This window comes from Pseudophryne corroboree, unplaced genomic scaffold, assembly GCF_028390025.1.
Source record: "Pseudophryne corroboree isolate aPseCor3 unplaced genomic scaffold, aPseCor3.hap2 scaffold_844, whole genome shotgun sequence".
In the NCBI taxonomy this organism is placed as follows: Eukaryota; Metazoa; Chordata; class Amphibia; order Anura; family Myobatrachidae; genus Pseudophryne; species Pseudophryne corroboree.
In genome coordinates, this window is record NW_026970423.1 from 226,877 (window position 1) to 236,936 (window position 10,060).

Consider the following 10,060-nt stretch of genomic DNA (forward strand, 5'->3'; position numbering starts at 1 on the left):
CATCTTACAAAAACTCTCCAGATTATTGACTTTTTAAAGTTTTTCTAGGAAACGTTTTAGATGAATGCTTATTAGCCTTTGTCAGTATGTACTTTTGCAAAGTGTCTCTGTGGCGCAATCAGTTAGTGTGTATGGCTATTAACCAAAAGGTTGGTGGCTCAATCCCACTCAGGGACGTAATTGAACTTGTTATCAGATTTTGGTGATCTTTAAGTAGACAAGTCAAAATTTCAAATCCCCTCTTATGGTGTAGGGTACCTGGCCTTCTCTGATGTAATCAGAGTTAGATTTGATTCAGTGATTTTATAAAAACAGCTAGGAAGCACAATTTAGCAGTGGGTTGCAGAGAAAAAGAAATATGCTGGCAAAAAAATCCAATTGAGTGATTAAACAGCTCTTCATTTTCTGGCTTTATTTTTATGCTAACAAATTTGTTCTCTGAAAAGTGTCCACAAAGCCAAGTCTCTGATTAACACCTTTGTAAGGATGGTTTTTCACCTATTACTAAATTAAACTTGCTTCATTGGAAAGGCAGCAAGATGCATCCTCATTTCAATGTCTACTGAAATAATACAGGTTGACACCAGGAAACATTAACGCCACTGCATCCTTGCTGCTTTCTCATGTGGAAGTCTGTTTAATGTGAAAACAAGGTGATATCTAATTAGCACACAGGTAAGGAATTAAGAAAATCTTTATTTAAGGGTGAAAATGTTTCTCACAAAATCGTTGCCCCAATGCATCATTGAAATTCAAGCTGGAAAGATGATTTTAATATATCACTTGTACATTTTGTATTGTTTTTCTGGTGACAATGTAGTTTGTTTTTGTCAATTACCATTTTAATAATAGGGTAAAGAAAATTAATGGATTTTTAAAAGAAAACAATACTTTCAATATACTATTAAAACAAATTAAAATGGTAAAAGTTATTGTACTTTAATGAAAAATAAAAGAGCAAAAATATCAATCCCAGTTTTGGATTACTTTAATTAACAAAAAAAATGCATATAGCAGAGGATAGTTTTAATCTGCCTACCTCTGGGTTATGGGCCCAGCATGCTTCCATTGCAGTACTCTGCTGCACATGTAAGTGCAAGAGATCCTGAAGCACTCACTCATCATGGGAAAGTACCAATGTGTTTCTTCATTGGTGGATGGAAGAAACATCTTACAAAAACTCTCCAGTTTATTGACTTTTTAAAGTTTTTCTAGGAAACGTTTTAGATGAATGCTTATTAGCTTTTGTCAGTATGTACTTTTGCAAAGTGTCTCTGTGGCGCAATCAGTTAGTGTGTACGGCTATAAACCAAAAGGTTGGTGGTTCAATTCCACCCAGGGACGTAATTGACCTTGTTATCAGATTTTGGTGATCTTTAAGTAGACAAGTCAAAATTTCAAATCCCCTCTTATGGTGTAGGGTACCTGGCCTTCTCTGATGTAATCAGAGTTAGATTTGATTCAGTGATTTTATAAAAACAGCTAGGAAGCACAATTTAGCAGTGGGTTGCAGAGAAAAAGAAATATGCTGGCAAAAAAATCCAATTGAGTGATTAAACAGCTCTTCATTTTCTGGCTTTATTTTTATGCTAACAAATTTGTTCTCTGAAAAGTGTCCACAAAGCCAAGTCTCTGATGAACACCTTTGTAAGGATGGTTTTTCACCTATTACTAAATTAAACTTGCTTCATTGGAAAGGCAGCAAGATGCATCCTCATTTCAATGTCTACTGAAATAATACAGGTTGACACCAGGAAACATTAACGCCAATGCATCCTTGCTGCTTTCTCATGTGGAAGTCTGTTTAATGTGAAAACAAGGTGATATCTAATTAGCACACAGGTAAGGAATTAAGAAAATCTTTATTTAAGGGTGAAGATGTTTCTCACAAAATCGTTGCCCCAATGCATCTTTGAAATTCAAGCTGGAAAGATGATTTTAATATATCACTTGTACATTTTGTATTGCTCTTCTGGTGACAATGTAGTTTGTTTTTGTCAATTACCATTTTAATAATAGGGTAAAGAAAATTAAGTGGATTTTTGAAAGAAAACAATACTGTCAATATACTATTAAAACAAATTAAAATGGTAAAAGTCATTGTACTTTAAGTAAACATAAAATAGCTAACATATCAATCCCAGTTTTGGATTACTTTAACAAAAAAAATGCATATAGCAGAGGATAGTTTCAATCTGCCTACCTCTGGGTAATGGGCCCAGCATGCTTCAATTTCAGTACTCTGCTGCACATGTAAGTGCAAGAGATCCTGAAGCACTCACTCATCATGGGAAAGTACCAATGTGTTTCTTCGTTGGTTGATGGAAGAAACATCTTACAAAAACTCTCCAGATTATTGACTTTTTAAAGTTTTTCTAGGAAACGTTCTAGATGTATGCTTATTAGCCTTTGTCAGTATGTACTTTTTGCAAAGTGTTTCTGTGGCGCAATCGGTTAGTGTGTCCGGCTACTAACCAAAAGGTTGGTGGTTCAATCCCAACCAGGGATGTATATGACCTTGTTATCAGATGTTGGTGATCTTTAAGTAGACAAGTCAAAATTTCAAACCCCCTGTTCTGGTGTAGGGTACCTTGCCTTCTCTGATGGAGTTAGATTTGATTCAGTGATTTTATAAAAACAGCTAGGAAGCACAATTTAGCAGTGGGTTGCAGAGAAAAAGAAATATGCTGGCAAAAAAAAATCTAATTGAGTGATTCAACAGCTCTTAATTTTCAGGCTTTATTTTTATGCTAACAAATTTGTTCTCTGAAAAGTGTCCACAAAGCCAAGTCTCTGATTAACACCTTTGTATGGATGGTTTTTAACCTATTACTAAATTAAACTTGCTTCATTGGAAAGGCAGCAAGATGCATCCTCATTTCAATGTCTACTGAAATAATACAGGTTGACACCAGGAAACATTAACGCCACTGCATCCTTGCTGCTTTCTCATGTGGAAGTCTGTTTAATGTGAAAACAAGGTGATATCTAATTAGCACACAGGTAAGGAATTAAGAAAATCTTTATTTAAGGGTGAAAATGTTTCTCACAAAATCGTTGCCCCAATGCATCATTGAAATTCAAGCAGGAAAGATGATTTTAATATATCACTTGTACATTTTGTATTGCTCTTCTGGTGACAATGTAGTTTGTTTTTGTCAATTACCATTTTAATAATAGGGTAAAGAAAATTAAGCTGATTTTTGAAAGAAAACAATACTGTCAATATACTATTAAAACAAATTAAAATGGTAAAAGTTATTGTACTTTAAGTAAAAATAAAAGAGCCAACATATCAATCCCAGTTTTGGATTACTTTAATTAACAAAAAAAAATGCATATAGCAGAGGATAGTTTCAATCTGCCTACCTCTGGGTTATGTGCCCAGCATGCTTCCATTGCTGTACTCTGCTGCACATGTAAGTGCAATAGATCCTGAAGCACTCACTCATCATGGGAAAGTACCAATGTGTTTCTTCATTGGTTGATGGAAGAAACATCTTGCAAAAACTCTCCAGATTATTGACTTTTTAAAGTTTTTCTAGGAAAGGTTTTAGATGAATGCTTATTAGCCTTTGTCAGTATGTACTTTTGCAAAGTGTCTCTGTGGCGCAATCAGTTAGTGTGTATGGCTATTAACCAAAAGGTTGGTGGTTCAATCCCACCCAGGGACGTAATTGACCTTGTTATCAGATTTTGGTGATCTTTAAGTACACAAGTCAAAATTTCAAACCCCCTCTTATGGTGTAGGGTACCTGGCCTTCTCTGATGTAATCAGAGTTAGATTTGATTCAGTGATTTTATAAAAACAGCTAGGAAGCACAATTTAGCAGTGGGTTGCAGAGAAAAAGAAATAGGCTGGCAAAAAAATCCAATTAAGTGATTAAACAGCTCTTCATTTTCTGGCTTTATTTTTATGCTAACAAATTTGTTCTCTGAAAAGTGTCCACAAAGCCAAGTCTCTAATTAACACCTTTGTAAGGATGGTTTTTCACCTATTACTAAATTAAACTTGCTTCATTGGAAAGGCAGCAAGATGCATCCTCATTTCAATGTCTACTGAAATAATACAGGTTGACACCAGGAAACATTAACGCCACTGCATCCTTGCTGCTTTCTCATGTGGAAGTCTGTTTAATGTGAAAACAAGGTGATATCTAATTAGCACACAGGTAAGGAATTAAGAAAATCTTTATTTAAGGGTGAAAATGTTTCTCACAAAATCGTTGCCCCAATGCATCATTGAAATTCAAGCTGGAAAGATGATTTTAATATATCACTTGTACATTTTGTATTGCTCTTCTGGTGACAATGTAGTTTGTTTTTGTCAATTACCATTTTAATAATAGGGTAAAGAAAATTAATGGATTTTTAAAAGAAAACAATACTTTCAATATACTATTAAAACAAATTAAAATGGTAAAAGTTATTGTACTTTAATGAAAAATAAAAGAGCAAAAATATCAATCCCAGTTTTGGATTACTTTAATTAACAAAAAAAATGCATATAGCAGAGGATAGTTTTAATCTGCCTACCTCTGGGTTATGGGCCCAGCATGCTTCCATTGCAGTACTCTGCTGCACATGTAAGTGCAAGAGATCCTGAAGCACTCACTCATCATGGGAAAGTACCAATGTGTTTCTTCGTTGGTTGATGGAAGAAACATCTTACAAAAACTCTCCAGATTATTGACTTTTTAAAGTTTTTCTAGGAAACGTTCTATATGTATGCTTATTAGCCTTTGTCAGTATGTACTTTTTGCAAAGTGTCTCTGTGGCGCAATTGGATAGTGTGTCCGACTACTAACCAAAAGGTTGGTGGTTCAATCCCACCCAGGGACGTAATTGACCTTGTTATCAGATTTTGGTGATCTTTAAGTAGACAAGTCAAAATTTCAAACCCCCTGTTATGGTGTAGGGTACCTGGCCTTCTCTGATGTAATCAGAGTTAGATTTGATTCATTGATTTTATAAAAACAGCTAGGAAGCACAATTTAGCAGTGGGTTGCAGAGAAAAAGAAATATGCTGGCAAAAAAAATCCAATTGAGTGATTAAACAGCTCTTCATTTTCTGGCTTTATTTTTATGCTAACAAATTTGATCTCTGAAAAGTGTCCACAAAGCCAAGTCTCTGATTAACACCTTTGTAGGGATGGTTTTTCACCTATTACTAAATTAAACTTGCTTCATTGGAAAGGCAGCAAGATGCATCCTCATTTCAATGTCTACTGAAATAATACAGGTTGACACCAGGAAACATTAACGCCACTGCATCCTTGCTGCTTTCTCATGTGGAAGTCTGTTTAATGTGAAAACAAGGTGATATCTAATTAGCACACAGGTAAGGAATTAAGAAAATCTTTATTTAAGGGTGAAAATGTTTCTCACAAAATCGTTGCCCCAATGCATCATTGAAATTCAAGCTGGAAAGATGATTTTAATATATCACTTGTACATTTTGTATTGCTCTTCTGGTGACAATGTAGTTTGTTTTTGTCAATTACCATTTTAATAATAGGGTAAAGAAAATTAAGCTGATTTTTGAAAGAAAACAATACTGTCAATATACTATTAAAACAAATTAAAATGGTAAAAGTTATTGTACTTTAAGTAAAAATAAAAGAGCCAACATATCAATCCCAGTTTTGGATTACTTTAATTAACAAAAAAAATGCATATAGCAGAGGATAGTTTCAATCTGCCTACCTCTGGGTTATGTGCCCAGCATGCTTCCATTTCTGTACTTTGCTGCACATGTAAGTGCAATAGATCCTGAAGCACTCACTCATCATGGGAAAGTACCAATGTGTTTCTTCGTTGGTTGATGGAAGAAACATCTTACAAAAACTCTCCAGATTATTGACTTTTTAAAGTTTTTCTAGGAAACGTTTTAGATGAATGCTTATTAGCCTTTGTCAGTATGGACTTTTGCAAAGTGTCTCTGTGGCGCAATCAGTTAGTGTGTATGGCTATTAACCAAAAGGTTGGTGGTTCAATCCCACCCAGGGACGTAATTGACCTTGTTATCAGATTTTGGTGATCTTTAAGTACACAAGTCAAAATTTCAAACCCCCTCTTATGGTGTAGGGTACCTGGCCTTCTCTGATGTAATCAGAGTTAGATTTGATTCAGTGATTTTATAAAAACAGCTAGGAAGCACAATTTAGCAGTGGGTTGCAGAGAAAAAGAAATATGCTGGCAAAAAAATCCAATTAAGTGATTAAACAGCTCTTCATTTTCTGGCTTTATTTTTATGCTAACAAATTTGTTCTCTGAAAAGTGTCCACAAAGCCAAGTCTCTGATTAACACCGTTGTAAGGATGGTTTTTCACCTATTACTAAATTAAACTTGCTTCATTGGAAAGGCAGCAAGATGCATCCTCATTTCAATATCTACTGAAATAATACGGGTTGACACCAGGAAACATTAACGCCACTGCATCCTTGCTGCTTTCTCATGTGGAAGTCTGTTTAATGTGAAAACAAGGTGATATCTAATTAGCACACAGGTAAGGAATTAAGAAAATCTTTATTTAAGGGTGAAGATGTTTCTCACAAAATCGTTGCCCCAATGCATCATTGAAATTCAAGCTGGAAAGATGATTTTAATATATCACTTGTACATTTTGTATTGCTCTTCTGGTGACAATGTAGTTTGTTTTTGTCAATTACCCTTTTAATAATAGGGTAAAGAAAATTAAGTGGATTTTTTAAAATAAAACTATACTGTCAATATACTATTAAAACAAATTAAAATGGTAAAAGTTATTGTACTTTAAGTAAAAATAAAAGAGCAAAAATATCAATCCCAGTTTTGATTACTTAAATTAACAAAAAAAAATGCATATAGCAAAGGATAGTTTCACTCTGCCTACCTCTGGGTTATGGGCCCAGCATGCTTCCATTGCAGTACTCTGCTGCACATGTAAGTGCAAGAGATCCTGAAGCACTCATTCATCATGGGAAAGTACCAATGTGTTTCTTCATTGGTTGATGGAAGAAACATCTTACAAAAACTCTCCAGATTATTGACTTTTTAAAGTTTTTCTAGGAAACGTTTTAGATGAATGCTTATTAGCCTTTGTCAGTATGTACTTTTGCAAAGTGTCTCTGTGGCGCAATCAGTTAGTGTGTATGGCTATAAACCAAAAGGTTGGTGGTTCAATCCCACTCAGGGACGTAATTGAACTTGTTATCAGATTTTGGTGATCTTTAAGTAGACAAGTCAAAATTTCAAATCCCCTCTTATGGTGTAGGGTACCTGGCCTTCTCTGATGTAATCAGAGTTAGATTTGATTCAGTGATTTTATAAAAACAGCTAGGAAGCACAATTTAGCAGTGGGTTGCAGAGAAAAAGAAATATGCTGGCAAAAAAATCCAATTGAGTGATTAAACAGCTCTTCATTTTCTGGCTTTATTTTTATGCTAACAAATTTGTTCTCTGAAAAGTGTCCACAAAGCCAAGTCTCTGATTAACACCTTTGTAAGGATGGTTTTTCACCTATTACTAAATTAAACTTGCTTCATTGGAAAGGCAGCAAGATGCATCCTCATTTCAATGTCTACAGAAATAATACAGGTTGACACCAGGAAACATTAACGCCACTGCATCCTTGCTGCTTTCTCATGTGGAAGTCTGTTTAATGTGAAAACAAGGTGATATCTAATTAGCACACAGGTAAGGAATTAAGAAAATCTTTATTTAAGGGTGAAAATGTTTCTCACAAAATCGTTGCCCCAATGCATCATTGAAATTCAAGCTGGAAAGATGATTTTAATATATCACTTGTACATTTTGTATTGTTTTTCTGGTGACAATGTAGTTTGTTTTTGTCAATTACCATTTTAATAATAGGGTAAAGAAAATGAATGGATTTTTAAAAGAAAACAATACTTTCAATATACTATTAAAACAAATTAAAATGGTAAAAGTTATTGTACTTTAATGAAAAATAAAAGAGCAAAAATATCAATCCCAGTTTTGGATTACGTTAATTAACAAAAAAAATGCATATAGCAGAGGATAGTTTTAATCTGCCTACCTCTGGGTTATGGGCCCAGCATGCTTCCATTGCAGTACTCAGCTGCACATGTAAGTGCAAGAGATCCTGAAGCACTCACTCATCATGGGAAAGTACCAATGTGTTTCTTCATTGGTGGATGGAAGAAACATCTTACAAAAACTCTCCAGTTTATTGACTTTTTAAAGTTTTTCTAGGAAACGTTTTAGATGAATGCTTATTAGCCTTTGTCAGTACGTACTTTTTGCAAAGTGTCTCTGTGGCGCAATCGGTTAGTGTGTCTGGCTACTAACCAAAAGGTTGGTGGTTAAATCCCACCCAGGGACATAATTGACCTTGTGATCAGGTTTTGGTGATATTTAAGTAGACAAGTCAAAATTTCAAACCCCCTCTTATGGTGTAGGGTACCTGGCCTTCTCTGATGTAATCAGAGTTAGATTTGATTCAGTGATTTTATAAAAAAAACAGCTAGGAAGCACAATTTAGCAATGGGTTGCAGAGAAAAAAATATGCTGGCAGAAAAATCCAATTGAGTGATTAAACAGCTCTTCATTTTCTGCCTTTATTTTTATGCTAACAAATTTGTTCTCTAAAAAGTGTCCACAAAGCCAAGTCTCTGATTAACACCTTTGTAGGGATGGTTTTTCACCTATAACTAAATTAAACTTGCTTCATTGGAAAGGCAGCAAGATGCATCCTCATTTCAATGTCTACTGAAATAATACAGGTTGACACCAGGAAACATTAACGCCACTGCATCCTTGCTGCTTTCTCATGTAGAAGTCTGTTTAATGTGAAAACAAGGTGACATCTAATTAGCACACAGGTAAGGAATTAAGAAAATCTTTATTTAAGGGTGAAGATGTTTCTCACAAAATCGTTGCCCCAATGCATCATTGAAATTCAAGCTGGAAAGATGATTTTAATATATCACTTGTACATTTTGTATTGCTCTTCTGGTGACAATGTAGTTTGTTTTTGTCAGTTACCCTTTTAATAATAGGGTAAAGAAAATTAAGTGGATTTTTTAAAGAAAACTATACTGTCAATATACTATTAAAACAAATTAAAATGGTAAAAGTTATTGTACTTTAAGTAAAAATAAAAGAGCAAAAATATCAATCCCAGTTTTGATTACTTAAATTAAAAAAAAAAATGCATATAGCAAAGGATAGTTTCAATCTGCCTACCTCTGGGTTATGGGCCCAGCATGCTTCCATTGCAGTACTCTGCTGCACATGTAAGTGCAAGAGATCCTGAAGCACTCACTCATCATGGGAAAGTACCAATGTGTTTCTTCGTTGGTTGATGGAAGAAACATCTTACAAAAACTCTCCAGATTATTGACTTTTTAAAGTTTTTCTAGGAAACGTTCTAGATGTATGCTTATTAGCCTTTGTCAGTATGTACTTTTTGCAAAGTGTCTCTGTGGCGCAATCGGTTAGTGTGTCCGACTACTAACCAAAAGGTTGGTGGTTCAATCCCACCCAGGGACGTAATTGACCTTGTTATCAGATTTTGGTGATCTTTAAGTAGACAAGTCAAAATTTCAAACCCCCTGTTATGGTGTAGGGTACCTGGCCTTCTCTGATGTAATCAGAGTTAGATTTGATTCATTGATTTTATAAAAACAGCTAGGAAGCACAATTTAGCAGTGGGTTGCAGAGAAAAAGAAATATGCTGGCAAAAAAATCCAATTGAGTGATTAAACAGCTCTTCATTTTCTGGCTTTATTTTTATGCTAACAAATTTGTTCTCTGAAAAGTGTCCACAAAGCCAAGTCTCTGATTAACACCTTTGTAGGGATGGTTTTTCACCTATTACTAAATTAAATTTGCTTCATTGGAAAGGCAGCAAGATGCATCCTCATTTCAATGTCTGCTGAAATAATACGGGTTGACACCAGGAAACATTAACGCCACTGCATCCTTGCTGCTTTCTCATGTGGAAGTCTGTTTAATGTGAAAACAAGGTGATATCTAATTAGCACACAGGTAAGGAATTAAGAAAATCTTTATTTAAGGGTGAAGATGTTTCTC

The 10,060-nt window shown here is 34.7% G+C and overlaps 1 non-coding gene across 1 annotated transcript; it reads left to right on the plus strand.

The window, feature by feature from the left end:
- The first annotated feature begins 8,274 nt into the window (after window positions 1-8,274).
- On the plus strand, window positions 8,275-8,348 carry TRNAS-ACU (transfer RNA serine (anticodon ACU)). The gene has a single exon. It is a non-coding gene; the product is annotated as a tRNA-Ser (tRNA).
- The last annotated feature ends 1,712 nt before the right edge of the window (window positions 8,349-10,060 follow it).